We start from the raw sequence: 15,645 nt of genomic DNA on the forward strand, positions 1-15,645 counted from the left end.
TATAAATCAATTGCAAAAAAAAAAAAAAAAAAAAAAATTACTGTTCCGGACAGCCGGCCGGTCAACCGGCCGGACGACCGGCCGGACGTCCCCTTAGCAAAAATTTTGAAAAAAAAAACAGAGCAAAAGAGCGGCTGAGACAGATTTGGTACAGAGCTCTGAGCAGAGCTTTTGAAACGTGATTACAAAATCCTAAACAAACATCATACTGAAACACAGGTGTAGAATCACGTTTCAAAAGCACAACCAAACACAACCTAATTAATTTCTACGAAATACACTTTAAATAAAATAAAATAAAATAAAATAGGGTTACATGGGATGGGTATAGAATCGACTATGGAGGGAAAACGAGTGATATTATCCAAACACCAGTCCATCATTATCCGATAGGAAGGCCATTGGTAATGTTAATGGAAAACCCTTATATATCATTAATTATCGTCATTATTTTTTTTAAAAAATTACATCTATAGTTTAATCAAATATTATGTGAAGTGTTGTTTAATAAACTAAAATTTTAAAATTAAAAATTAACAATGGAAAGCTGAAATACGAAGAGCATGTTTGGTACGATAGAACTAAATAAAGTGAGAATGAGAATGATAATGTAATACAAGATTGAATGGAATGAAATGAGAATGAGAATGTGAATGATAATGTAATACAAGATTGAATGGAATGTAATGTCCATTTGCATTCCATTGTTTGGTTGCTAACATGAAATGACATAGGAATATGATGATAATTCTCATTCACATATTTGGTTGTACCTATTAAACTCATGAAATGAAATAAGTTTTTATTTTATTTATTTTTTAAACAAGTTAGAAAAAATTTATAAAGATCATGATAATATATAATATTGATAGTTGTGAAAGTAATGGTGTGAGTTGTAGTAGTGGTGCCGGTGGTGTCACAACTCAACCCCAGGGTTTAGAGTTAGAATCGCAACTTACTAACTTATTTTAATCGTAGCAAATTAAATTGTGCAAGTGGAGGCAAATGAAAATAAAAATATTTAAATAGAAAGTTACTTCATTCTACTATTTTAAAAAAAGTACATCCATAGGCTTTTATTATTTTATTATGCAGCGACCGACCATCAGAAAAAAAAAGACAGGAAGAAAAGAAAAGAAAAACAAATTAACGGATCTGCATCAATTTCTTTTACAGGTTCAACTACATGTGGTTATGGGTCTTCCTTTTCTCATCACCTGAAAGGGTAACAGCTATAAGCACACAGCAGAGTGAGAAATATTATGCCAAGAGTATAGGAAATACAAAATAACCATGGATAGTAAGTTAAACGAAAATATTTACATAACTTAATTTGATAAATAAATTATTTAAGTGGCAGAAACTGAAATACAAAAATTATATAAATAAATAACCACACGGTACAAAACAGAACAGAACAGAGGTCACATGAGTAACAGTTAGAACAGAGGTCTATAGATTCATGACAAACAGAGGATCACAAAGTGGCCAAACAGAGACCAATGGTTATTTAAGTCTCCCAAGGCATGAGACTCCCGTGGTAGTACTTACAAAACATAATTGTTTATAAGGTTATAGTCAAATATTTTTTAAAATTTAAACAAACATATCCATGTATTTCATTTTACACAAATAGGGTTCAGAATTTAATTTACGTAATTGAAATACTAATATAACTTATAAAGTATAACTTGTATTAATATAACTCATAAAATATAACTCGTATAAAATAATTATAGTAAGTCAAAACATACGAAAAATATATTATGGTGACTTAAGGTATAATATAACTCACCTTAATATTAACCCTTAGTCTTATTCCACTATCATAACCTTCCTACTATAAGTTCCTACTTCCAATAACTTACGCGTTTTTTTTTTTCCACTTATCTTGATCAACTCCTCCCTATTTATAGGGATGCAAAAGCACCTTGAGGCCAGCACGTGGCATCGCTCAAATTCTTCCTAGATTTGATCATAAATCACCATGGATTTATACTTATTTTAATGAATGTTTATAGTAATTACACTTTTGCTTAGTTTTCTAACATAACTATATAAATAAATTAATCCCTAATTAAATTACACATTATCGTATACCAACATAAAATTAATTATTTATTTTACTATCACACCCACTATTATTATTAGTATTTATTTATTTATTTATTGTTTTAATAATATATTATCACATACACCCACACTTATATACAATTATAAATATTTATGTGGTATTTAATTAAACGTTCAGGGTGTCATATTTCTCCCATTCTAAATAGAAATTTATCTCCAAACTTGACGTACCTTAATTGTCGAAGAGGTGTGGGTATTTGGCTTGTATTTGACTTTCCGTTTCCCACGTTGCTTCTTTGATACGATGATTTTGCCATAAGACTTTTACTAATGGTATGGTCTTGTTTCGAAGAACTTGATCATGACGATCGAGAATCTACACTGGTTGCTCTTCGTAAGAGAAATCCTCTTGAACTTTCAGGTTCTCATAATCAACAACATGTTATGGATCTCGAAGATATCGTCGAAGCATTGAAACGTGAAACACATTGTGGACATTTGATAGTTCATGTGGTAGTGCAAGGCGATAGGCTACAGGACCAATCTTTTCCAGTATCTCGAATGGCCCGATGTAACGTAGGTTTAGCTTTCCTTGCTTTTCCAATTGGATAACTCCTCTTTTTGGTGAGATCTTGAGGAACACATGATCCCTTACTTGAAATTTCAAGTCCCTTTTCCGTGTATCTGCATAACTTTTTTGGTGGCTCTGAGCAGTGCGAATTCCCTATTGGTGAATTGGATTTTCTCACTTGTGACTTGCACGATCTCAGGGCCTAACAATTTCTTGTCCTCGACTTCCGTCCAGCATAGAGGTGATCGATATCTCCTTCCATACAGAGTTTCGTACACCGCCATTCCAATGCTTGCTTGATGGCTGTTGTTATAGGTGAATTCCGCTAAAGGTAGGTGCTCATCCCAGTTACCTTTGAGGTTCAACACGCATATACGTAACATGTCTTCTAACGTCTGGATTGTTCTTTCGGATTGACCATCAGTTTGTGGGTGATAAGCAGTGCTAAACTTCAGTGTAGTCCCCAAAGCCTCCTGTAATTTGTTCTAGAAGTGAGACACAAAGCGGGGGTCTCGGTCAGACATGATTGAAACTAGGGTGCCATGCAAACGAATAACTTCCTTGATGTACAAGGTGGCAAACTTATTAAAGGAGCACATGATTTTGATTAGTAGAAAATGCGCTGACTTCGTCAATCGATCTACTATAACTCATATTGCATCATTCTTCGAAAATGACTGTGGTAGTCCGACCACGAAGTCTATAGTGATGTGCTCCCATTTCTATTCAGGGATAGAGAGTGGTTGTAGCAGTCCTGCAAGTCTCTGATATTCTACTTTAACATGCTGACAATGCAGACATTTGGAGACATGGCTTGCTATGTCTCTTTTCATTCCTGTTCACCAGTAGTGTTCTTTCAGATCCTGGTACATCTTTATGTCACCAGGGTGGACTGCAAATCTCGAGCTGTGAGCTTCCACCAGTATCTTCTTCTTGAGTTCTGAAATGTCGGGTATGCAAATTTGATTTCAAAATTTTAGTATTCCATTGCTCATAATGTAATCAGGATCAGGTGTACTCTTTTGCTCCTTGTACTTTTTCTTCAAAAAGTTATCTTCACGTTGGCTTGCTTTAATTTCTTCAATCAAGGTACGTTCCACGGTTATGTTGGCGAGTAGTCCATTGATCTTGCGGAAAATGACGGTACATGCCAAACCTCTGGCCGTCTTTCGGCTCAGTGCGTCTGCCACCACGTTAGCTTTGCCTGGATGGTGATAGATCTCTACATCATAGTCTTTCATAAATTCTAGCCACCGCTGTTGCCTTATATTCAGTTCCTTCTGTGTGAACAGATATTTAAGACTCTTGTGATCAGTGTAAATCTCGCAGGTTGCACCATAAAGATAATGACACCAGATTTTGAGGGCAAAGATCACCGCAACCAATTCCAAATCACGAGTCAAGTAGTTTTTTTCACGAGTCTTTAATTGTCGCGAAGCATAAGCAATGACTTTTTCGTTTTGCATGAGAACGCAACCCAAACCATTGTATGAGGCATCACTATAAATTACGAACTCATCTGCTCCTGTAGGGAGTGCTAGTATAGGAGCCGACACAAGTCGATTTTTTAATTCTTGGAAGCAACGCTCTTGTTTGTCAGTCCATTCAAAGGGTGTGTTTTTCTGAGTTAGATGGGTCAAAGGTGATGCTATTTTTGAGAAATCTTGCACGAAGCGTCGGTAACAACCAACTAGACTCAAGAAACTTCAAATTTCTGACACATTGGTAAGTTGTGGCCAATTTACGATTGTTGCAACTTTTTGAGAGTCAACCAAGATGCCATCTTTGTTAATGACATGCTCGAGAAAGTGTACACTAGTGATCCAGAATTTGCATGTCTTCAACTTGGCGTAAAGTTTGTGATCACGTAGTGTTTGTAGAACCGTTCGTAAGTGCTGCTCATAGGCCTTTGGTGACTTGGAGTATATGAGGATGTCGTTAATGAAGACGATGACGAACTCATCAAGATGGGGTTTGAAAACTTGGTTCATGAGGTCCATGATGGCTGCTAGAGCATTTGTGACGCCAAAAGGCATAACAAGAAACTTGTAGTGCTCGTAACGGGTTCTGAAGGCAGTCTTTTCGATGCTTTCCGTTTTGACTTTTAGTTAATGGTAGCCAGAACGCAAGTTGATTTTGGAGAATACCTGAGCGCCTTAAAGTTGATCGAATAGGTCATCGATTCGTGGTAGAGGGTACCGATTCTTGATTGTGACTTTGTTCAGCTCCCGATAATCGATGCATAACCTCATCGTGCCATCCTTTTTCTTTACAAATAGTACTGGAGCTCCCCAGGGTGAGGTACTAGGTCGAATGAAACCTTTGTTCAGGATTTCTTGAAGTTGAGGCTTCAGCTCTTTCAATTCTGCCATCGATATACGATAAGGAGCTTTTGATATTGGTTGTGTGCCAGGTTGGGTTTCAATGGTGAATTCGATTTCCTGATCAACCGAGATACCAAGTAGATCTTCAAGAAAGACATCCGGAAATTCTCGAACCACGGAGATTGCATCAACGATGGGGGCCTCGTTTTGTGTATCGATCACATAACAGATATAATTACAACAACCTTTTCTTAGAAGTCGTTGGGCTGTCATGAAGGATATAATACATGGAGGGTTGGAAATTTCAGTCCCATCAAAGACAAGCTCGGGTTGGTTTGGTAACCTGAGGGAAACTTTTTTGGCTTTACAATCAATAGAGGCGTGGTTGGCAACCAGCCAATTCATACCTAAGATCACATTAAAGTTCTCATTGCGGAAGAGAATCAAGTCTACATATAAGGTTTTGTCTTTTAAGGATATAGTACTGTGGGGAAGTGTAGACACCCCATTTTTGACCGACCTTAAGATTCAGACGTCACCAGTTGAGCACTTGGTGATATTGCATAATGTGCTTGTTCAGAAGTTTCAGAGTCGCGACCGTGAGCCCTGCCTCCGGACTTCCGAACCCTTTTCTGTGCCTTGTCTCGGTTTGCGAGCCAGACTCGGTTTTCTCTGTTTCTTTTCCCGAGGGAAGGGAGAGGTCCCGTAGACCGTCTCTCAAATGTCCGTAGGCTACATTTGGTGGCCGTAGGCCATTTTGCCCATTTCGGAGTCCGGTTCCCGGTTTTCGGAGCCGTCAGGCCGTGTGCCTCGGTTCGGGACCGCTTAACCATCTCCTATTGCTCTGAATTTTGGCATACATCTTATTTCATCCCTTTTGAGGGACACTGGGGGCTAAGAAACCCATTTCGAGGTCGAATACCATTTTCGGTGCTTAACAGCCCATTTTTAGGACCCCGAACTGCGTGTTTTGGCCCCGGAACGTTCGTTTTGCAACGGTTTTCGTTTATTTTTGGCAGGTACCTTTGTTTTATCACAGGGAAGGTCACTGAAGGGTGGGAGGCCAGCAATTGTTGCAGCAACCAGTTATCTCTCTTCTGGAGCCTCCCGGCGCCCGTTTTTCGCACTTCCGGGCTAATGTTGAATACCTTGGAGCTAATGTTGCCAACTTTCAACCACATATCTATGATCTACACATCTGAGAGGCCCCTAAAAGTTCATGGCCGGCCATTAAGGTCACCTGACCCTTTTGACCCCTTTCTTCCGGGCTAATGTTGAACCCCTTGGACCTTTTTTCTTGAACTTTGAACCACATATCTGTGATCTACACATCTGAGAGGCCCCTAAAAGTTCATGGCCGGCCAGTAAGTCAACTTGACCCTTTTGACCCCCTCTTTCCGAGCCATTGTTTAACCCCTTGGGCCCACTTTCTTGGAATTTCAACTACATGGTTGTGTTGTACATACATAGGAGTACCTCCCCAGTAGCTGGCCGGCCAGAAAATCACATTGACCCTTTTGACCCCTAGCCGGCCGGCTAGGGGGTGTGGCCGGCCGGCCACCTCCAGCAAAAGTATGAGGCCGGCCTGCTTCCTTGCACTGTACCCTTTCCAGCTGTGGGGCAATATCCCCCAGATATTTTCTGTATCCGGGGGATATTCTGTGGGGGAGTTTTGCCCTCCTTCTCCCCCACCTTTACACCCCATTTTGAACCTTTATAACCAGCTGGTGGTCTTCTTCATAGGGGTTAGAAAAATTATCCTTCAAAGCTCCATAGCCAACTCCATCTTCTTCCCTCTCAATTCTTCAAAAAACCCTAAGTCCCTAACCTTCATTCCTTCTACACCACCAAGCTCTACCACCACCACCTCACCTCCAGCAGCAAGGAAGGTTTCTAGGAGGCAAAAGAAGCTGCAAATCCATCCAAGAAGCAACAAAAGCTTAAGTCTTCAAGGGTAAGTTACTCTTTTAACCTTTTGACCCTTTTCCTTGATCTATTTCTAAGCCCCATTTCTTTTTGGTTTCAAGCTCCGGCCCTAACTTAAAAGGGCCATATTTTGAGCTCATCTTCACTTCTCATTAAGGGCTCAACCTTGTTTGAGCCCTCCATAATATACTTGCTTCATTGATCATCTTGTATGTCATGATTTTGCATGCTATCTTTGGCCCATGAGCAATCTGTTTTTGAGCATGTTATAAACTGATATAAGGCTTATTTTGAGCCTCTCTTCAACATTGAGGAAGGGCTCAACCTTGTTTGGTGTTTCCATATGTCACTTGTAGTTATATCCCCTATTTGGCCCCATTTTTGCATAAATTAGTAGCCCTCTTTGCTTCTGTTTTTGGACCTTGGTTCGAACTGAAAGTGGTCTTATTTTGGCCTATACTTCATGTTTCATTCACACTTTTTTTCTGTTTGGTGATTATTTTATATACTTCATGTTATAGCACCTTTTGAGCCTTGTTTTGCATCACATTTTTAGCATGTTTGTATACTGATTCGAGGTCTGCCATATACTGTAAATATTCATATTTTTGGTCTATCTTCAGTATTGTAGAAGGAAATTTTTCAGTTTGAGTTTTGCTTATACCACTTGCTTCATTACCCCTCTTTTGGCCCCTATTCTTACGTGCTATTTTTCCCTTACTTATACTTGCTGTTTGGCCATGTTTATAACTATGAAAGTGCATATTTTGGGACTGTCTAGCTTCTGTCTTTGCATTGCATGTCCATATTGTACATGTTTGGCATAGCTATAGGCCATTTCGGGTGCCTAATGTCGCATTCCGGGACATTTCCTTGCATTTCATGTCATTTCGCTTCATTTCGGGACTATTTTCCCCCATATTTTAGTGCTGAATTTCCATTAGCATGCTTGCATATCATTTTTGTCATTTTCATATCATTCTATCATCGCCTCGGTTTGCGTGCCAGTGTGCACGCATTTCGAGGCACTTTTTTTTTATCCGACGGCATCCGATGTGAGTGTGGCTGAGGCTCTCTCATGTTGGTATAAGCCCATTTGTCATTTCCATGTCATTTTCATATCATTCTATCATCGCCTCGGTTTGCGTGCCAGTGTGCACGCATTTCGAGGCACTTCATTTTCTGCCATCGGCATCCGATGTGAGTGTGGCTGAGGCTCTCTCATGTTAGTATAAACCCATTTGTCATTTCCATGTTATTTCACAGCATTCCATCATCGCCTCGGTTTGCGTACCAGTGTGCACGCATTTCGAGGCACTTCATTTTCTGCCATCGGCATCTTATGTGAGTGTGGCTGAGGCTCTCTCATGTCAGTATAAGTCCATGTTGCATTTTTTATGACATTCGCATCGCTTTCGCATCACCTCGGTTTGCGTGCCAGTATGCACGCATTTCGAGGCACTTTTTTTTTTATCCGACGGCATCCCATGAGTGTGGCTGAGGCTCACTCATGTTGGTATAAGCCCATTTGTCATTCCCATATCATTTCATCATATTCTAGCATTGCCTCGGTTTGCGTGCCCGCGTGCACGTACTTCGAGACACATATCATTGCCTCGGTTTGCGTGCCCGCGTGCACGTACTTCGAGACACATATCATTGCCTCGGTTTGCGTACCTGCGTGCACGTATTTCGAGACACATGCCATCGCCTCGGTTTGCGTGCCCGTGTGCACGCATTTCGAGGTATCTCATTTTCATAGCATTCTGTGTATGATAGGATTGTATCTTAGTTGCATTTCATGCATATCATGCATATTGCATCGTGTCCGGAATAGGAGTTAGCCCGGGCACGGGAAACGAGGTACATTTCGTACTCCGAGTGACGGAATGTGTCTCAATTCCCCAGTCACCGACACTCCGGATTACCCATGATGGAGTTAGGTTTTAACTGTAGTTTCATGTGCATTCATCCTATATTGAGTTGTGCATTTCGACTTCTCGGCCATCATGCCTCGGTATGCGTGATTGGTGGCACGAGGATCGAGACATGCATATATTTGTGCAAATACATTGCTATGCCCCTTTCCTGCTCTCTGTTGCAGCAAAACCAGGAATCAACAACCTTTTGGGGCTTGGCACGCATTTCAAGAACAGGTGTAAATAGAGGCTAATTGGGGCATTCCGGTGGATTTCCGCGCAAGACAATCCGGACATGCATCATCCATCAGAAGCAAGGCAGTCCCTGGCTTGCACGCCAGTTTTATTTGCTTTCTAGTTAATTCATTAATTAATTAGAATTCTGTAATATTTTGGACTGTAATATTCTTTTATTTGGGGACTGTAATATTTGGACTGTATTATTTATTTGGACCCTCCGAGTGAGGGCACAACTGTAATAAGTGTGGGTGAGTGTGATGTATGCCTTCCAACCCCACGTCTTTCTCCCTTTCATTTATCCGCTTTTGATGGTTAGATTAGGGCATATTTCAATTAGCATACAGTATGATAGCATGTTTGCATCATTCATCTGTATTACATGCATCGGGCTCGGCGCATCATACTAACTGCATTGTACTTTCAATTCCAAGTTGAATACATGTTAGTTGTAGCATTTCATATGCCATCTTAGGATAGCCGAGCCTACTATAGTTGCATTTTGCATGTGTTGCATTAAGCATTTTTGTATATTTAGGATCATGCATGATTTCTAATATAGTTTCTGTTTTTGGCTTGGAGTACTCGGTAAGCTTTATGCTTTAGCATCCTCGCATGCGTGTGAATGAATGCCATGATAGCATGCTTACCATGAGGCTATGTGCTTATCTGATATATCTGCCCGAATGCCTGTGGGTGAAGGTTGGGTTATCTGAATTGGAATGAATCATCAAAATGTTTCAAGCCTACCTGCGGGTAGCAAACCATTTTCAAAAACAAACATGAAATGTTTTATTCCAATTCGGGCGACCCGGTCTATACTTATATGCTGTGAGCATCACATAGTAACCTAGGCTAATAACCGGTATAAGAACTCACAATGTTTTCAAAAATTGATATCATGGTTAGTAGAGGCCGGTCTATGACCGGGCGAGCGGGGGTGCTCACGAAGTGACCTTCCCCAATCGTACCCAAGTTCCCGAGCCGAGGCAACTTTGGTGATGACGGACACGTGGCCTTTTGGCACCGAGTCAGGGTTTCCTAAATTTCCCAAAATAAAATATTTAGGTGGCGACTCTGTATCTGGCAAAGCAGTCCATGTTTGGCACTTCTTTCAAAAATCAGTTTTCCTAAAACGATTTGCCGGATTTGGACTCTTTGGTTCAGATTTAGAACCGTGACTACGAAAAGTCGAGTCCGAGCTGTGGCGAGGTCCCCCGCGGGCCTGTTACAGGAAGTGGTTTGGAAATACTCTTCGGATCCTGGAAGACGCTAGTGATCCTCAGCTAGTCACCTGAAAAGAAATAAACACTCCGGTCGGGGGTACCGGAATTAGCACTCCGACGGACAAGTTAGTTCAGACTCTCAGGATAGCCTATTTACCAGTTTTGTGAAGTGATTCTTACATACCTTTCTATAACCGTTGTTCTTGTATTTATACCTGTTCTTCTTGATCCTAGGGCCAGGGCCTACTTTTTAATCATTGACCTTTCCTTTATTCGGCCCTAAGTACTTATACTTTATTCGGCACATATATTCTATTCGGCTCCCCGCTCTCGTAGGATATAGCCGATTAATATCAGTCTTCCAAAGATACACACCATCTGATCTTTCCATTATTCGGCCCTCACAATTGCCCCCCGAACTCCCCATTGACGGAAGTTAATTGGCGTGTTCGGTCTTGAATTGGAAAGGTTAAAATAGGTCAGGCGGCTTCGCGTACCCCAATATAGATGTCAGGATGCGCACACCTTTTCGTTCATCATTACGCTTTCCCGCCTCAACCTTGCGTCTTGCATTTATTGTGATTTGAAATTTCAGTCCTTTCGAATGCACAGTTCGTCGAGTATTCGAGACTCTTGGACCGCCAGCAGATATCCTTTCTCTGACTCGCATTCTCTAACTCTCTTCTCTATCTACCCTCGTCTCCCTTGTTCCTCGTAAGTCTTCTTCTCTTTTCTTTGCAATATTACTTTTTGTTTATCGCTTTCATTTTGGTGAACCCTTTATTCCCCGTGAAAATGGCCAAACACTTGAAAGACCTCATTTCTGAGGGTCGTGTCTCCAGATTCTGGCAACACTTTTCCATCCCCGACGATGTTCATCTATCTCTAGTGACAGACAACAGTCTGGATATGGAGAGAGAGGATCAAAATTCAATCGTCTTTCCTCTCCTATCCATTGCAGAGGGTGGGGTTCGCTTCCCCTACATCCGTTCCTTAGGGCCGTCATCCACTATTGGGGTCTGATTCCTTCTCAGCCCAACGTGAACTTTTTTCAGATCGTAATGGGGATCGTAGAGTTGAACCGGCGCCTCAGGATCGACCTTGGGGTTTCGGCCATTCGGCATTGCTATGTTTTAGCCAAATCCTCCGGTCGGCTTGGGCGGTACTTTCTTAGGGCCAAGGATACTGACCATCATTTGGTAACCATGCTCGCTAGTTCTGGCAAGCGTGTGGATGACGTAATGGTCAATATCCGAGGGAACTGGGAATTTGGTGAAGGCGAGGATCGCCTAGACCCTATTCCCAGACGGAGGGGTGAACCAGGTTGCCGTGTGCCTCCTTGTGTTTTACTGAACTTTTCTTTTACTCGGCTTTTCCCCTGTGTCTAACCCCTTGCCTTTGTAGGCAGTAATTTGAAGAAGATTCTGGTTTCTGCCGACGACGCGGTCCTTTTGCAGGTTGCGACTGCACTCGGATACTTCGGCCGTCCGAACTTACAGAAGCAAGGGAGAGCGCCCCACATACTTCTTCGATACGAGCCTACTTACACTACTTTTTCGGCCACTGACAATATTCCAATTCTATCCAGCGATTGACAGCTTGCGACTCTTATTTTCCCTGGCTTCAAGAGTCTCAGACAAGTTGGCCTCGAGGCCTCTAACTCGGGGCAAGACGTCGAGCCGGTGGTAGAGGTAGTCGCCGAACCAGACAGAGAGTTCGCTGAGGAGGCCGAAGAGGTTGGCGAGGCCCTAAACTCGGCGTTTGAGGTAGCCACACGTAGTTAGCCTACCTCGCCGTCCACTTCGGGTCGGGTCGAGTTTTCTTTTGGAGATATTTTTGGAGGTTTGGGAGATTTACTCGGCGATTTTTTTGAAGGTATGGCTGGGGAAAGCCTTACGCAAATGGCTTGAAAGAAAAATGCCGAGCGTATGGCCTCCCGAAAAAAGGCCGAGGCCGCCCTTTCTGGGCCTACCTTGGTTGAGTCTTTCAAACCCGTTATTGAAGAGCCGACTAAGATTATTGAGGCCGAAAAGGCAAAAGAGGTCGAACAACCGGTCATTGATGAACGGTTGATTTCGGAAGAGCGGGGCAAGAAGTGTAGCACCGAGGGAGAGGCCGGTTCAGAAAATAGTCTTGCCGACAAAAGGCCTCGCTTAGAAGAATCGGACGTGGTTGTTCCTTTTATTGTTCAGCCAAAGATTAGAGACACGCCGATTCCTTCTAATGCATCTATCATTACCGACCCGGCGGTAGCCTTGAGCCTGGCAGCGTCAGTCTCCTTACCAGCTGATAAGGCGTCCTTTCATGTCGTGCCGGATTTGGTGGCCATAGCCCAATCTGCGCAGTTGGCCCTTTTGGTATGTGAACTTTGACTTGTTTTGATTTTGGTTGCCTATGGCATCTAATGATCGCAACTCGTTTTGCAGACGGTTGGTAGGATCGCCGACTTGGGCCGCCGCCTATACAATGCCCTTGAGAGGATTGACCGTTTTCACTCGGAAGTGGTCGATCAAAAGAGTAGGGCCGAGTTTAAGATGATGAGGGCCGCTATGGAGGCTGCACAAGCCAAAGCCGAAGCGGAAAGGGCTCGGGCTGTCGATCAGCACCGTTCTGAAGCCGAAGATAGGGCGAACGTGAGCAGAGAATCGCTTAGGCTAGCCGAGGAGGTGCTTACCATGGAGATTGAGTTAGCAGAGTTGAAGGCGGCCAAGGAAAATGCAGAATCTGAGGCTTTTGCTGCATTCGAGGCAGGAAAAGGCCCCGCCTTCAAAGAATATGTAGATGAAGTCCCCAGGTTTGAGAATCGGGGGTTCAAACACGGGTGGCTCAAGGCCCTTGGTGTCGCTGGGGTTACATTGGCCTTGCCAATTCCTTATGAGCAGGTGGACGTTGAGCCACTTGAGTCTGACCCCGAGGATTGATCTGGGAGTCAGTCGAATTTTATGAAATACTTTCCCTTTTAATGTATGTTTTTGTTTTTAGGAATTTTGTTGGTTCCGAGTAGTTTTCATGTATAAATTGGCTATTGTCTGCGCTCAGTTTATTAATGAAAATTATCTTCTTGTGTCACTACTAATGCGCAGTTTGTGATGTTATGTTGGTGTAGAATGTTTTCCTTTCACTACTTTAGTTAGAATGACTACTCTGTTGACCTTTCTATGATTGAATATCATGATTAATCTGCCCTTGCCCCAGGCGGTGCATGATCATTCGTGTGCCTGAGGAGGCAAACTTAGTTTTGTTGTCGATTCGTGAGCCGGCTGGAGCACATAAGCCGAATATATTGATTAATCTATCACGCCCTTGCCTCAGGTGGGGCATGATCATTCTGATGTCGATTCGTGAGCCGGCTGGGACACATAAGCCGAATAGATTGATTAATCTATCACGCCCTTACCCCAGGCTGGGCATGATCATTTTGAAATCGATTCGTGAGTCGGCTGGGGCACCTAAGCCGAATGGATTCATTAATCTATCCCGCCCTTGCCTCAGGCGGGCATGATCCTTCTGAAGTTGATTCGTGAGCCGACTGGGGCACCTAAGTCGAATGGATTCATTAATCTATCCCGCCCTTGCCCCAGGCGGGGCATGATCGTTCTGAAGTCGATTCGTGAGCCGACTGGGGCACATAAGTCGAATAGATTGCTTAATCTATCCCGCATTTGCCCTAGGAGGGCATGATCCTTCTGAAGTCGATTCGTGAGCCGGCTGGGGCACATAAGCCGAATAGATTGATTAATCTATCATGCCCTTGCCCCAGGCTGGGCATGATCATGCTGAAATCGATTCGTGAGCTAGCTGGGGCACCTAAGCCGAATGGATTCATTAATCTATCCCGCTCTTGCCCCAGGCTGGGAATGATCGTTCTGAAGTCGATTCGTGAGTCGGCTGGGGCACATAAGCCGAATAGATTGATTAATCTATCCCGCCCTTGCCCCAGGCGGGCATGATCATTCTGAAGTTGATTCGTGAGCCGGCTGGGGCACATAAGCCGAATAGATTGATTAATCTATCACGCCCTTGCCCCAAGTTGGGCATGATCATTCTAAAATCGATTCGTGAGCCGACTAGGGCACATAAGCCGAATGGATTCATTAATCTATCCCGCCCTTGCCCCAGGCAGGCATGATCCTTCTGAAGTTGATTCGTGAGCCGGCTGGGGCATATAAGCCGAATGGATTGATTAATCTATCCCGCCCTTGCCCCAGGCTGGGCATGATCATTCTGAAGTCGATTCGTGAGCCGACTGGGGCACCTAAGCCGAATGGATTCATTAATCTATCACGCCCTTGCCCCAGGCGGGGCATGATCATTTTGAAGTCGATTTGTGAGCCGGCTGGGGCACATAAGCCGAATAGATTGATTAATCTATCCCGCCCTTGCCCCAGGCGGGCATGATCCTTCTGAAGTCGATTCGTGAGCCGGCTTGGGCACATAAGCCGAATAGATTGATTAATCTATCACGCCCTTGCCCCAGGCTGGGCATGATCATTCTGAAATCGATTCGTGAGCCGACTGGGGCACCTAAGCCGAATGGATTCATTAATCTATCCCGCCCTTGCCCCAAGCTGGGCATGATCGTTCTGAAGTCGATTTGTGAGTCAGCTGGGGCACATAAGCCGAATAGATTGATTAATCTATCCCGCCCTTGCCCCAGGCGGGCATGGTCCTTCTGAAGTTGATTCGTGAGCCGCCTGGGGCACCTAAGCCGAATGGATTCATTAATCTATCCCGCCATTGCCCCAGGCGGGCATGATCATTCGGGCGCCGGCGGGTCTATCCAGTCGGCGATGGGTGATTGAGGTTTTCACAATTAATGAAATTGCCTCGAGGGTGCTGTCTCTGTGAAGGATAAATGATTATGGGTACAACTTTTATGAATACAGTAAACAACTGACTCCAGCTTTTGAAGGAATCGTGTGAATGTCGAACAGACTTTTCTTTAACAGTAGAGGGGAAGCGAACATGCTAGCTGTGCTGGGTGGAGACATGCATCGAGGTGGTGACCTTTCGCGCACCGGGGGTAGGAGTTCCAGGGATCGAGAGAGGCGTCAGTCTCCCCGACGTTAGAGCAGGTCGCCTAGGCGGGACAAGCAGTCGCAGGGCAGGTCTTCTCAACCTCGAGTTGAGAAGGGATCTGACTCGAATCCGTGCCCATTAAGCTTTGCGGTGTTTGTGGGGAATAGACCCATGACAGAGGCGGATTCGATCATGCAGGACCCAAATGTAGCGGTCGAGTTTGCTCGACAAATTTTTCCTCCTGAGGTTCAACAATCGATGATAGGTCGTCAGGACTACGAAGTATTTCGCGAAGGCATTCACGGGGCAGTGAAGGGGCTTTACACTGCCTATGAAATCGGCATGCGGTT

This window comes from Camellia sinensis, chromosome 8 (assembly GCF_055761805.1).
Source record: "Camellia sinensis isolate YWXY chromosome 8, ASM5576180v1, whole genome shotgun sequence".
NCBI lineage: Eukaryota > Viridiplantae > Streptophyta > Magnoliopsida > Ericales > Theaceae > Camellia > Camellia sinensis.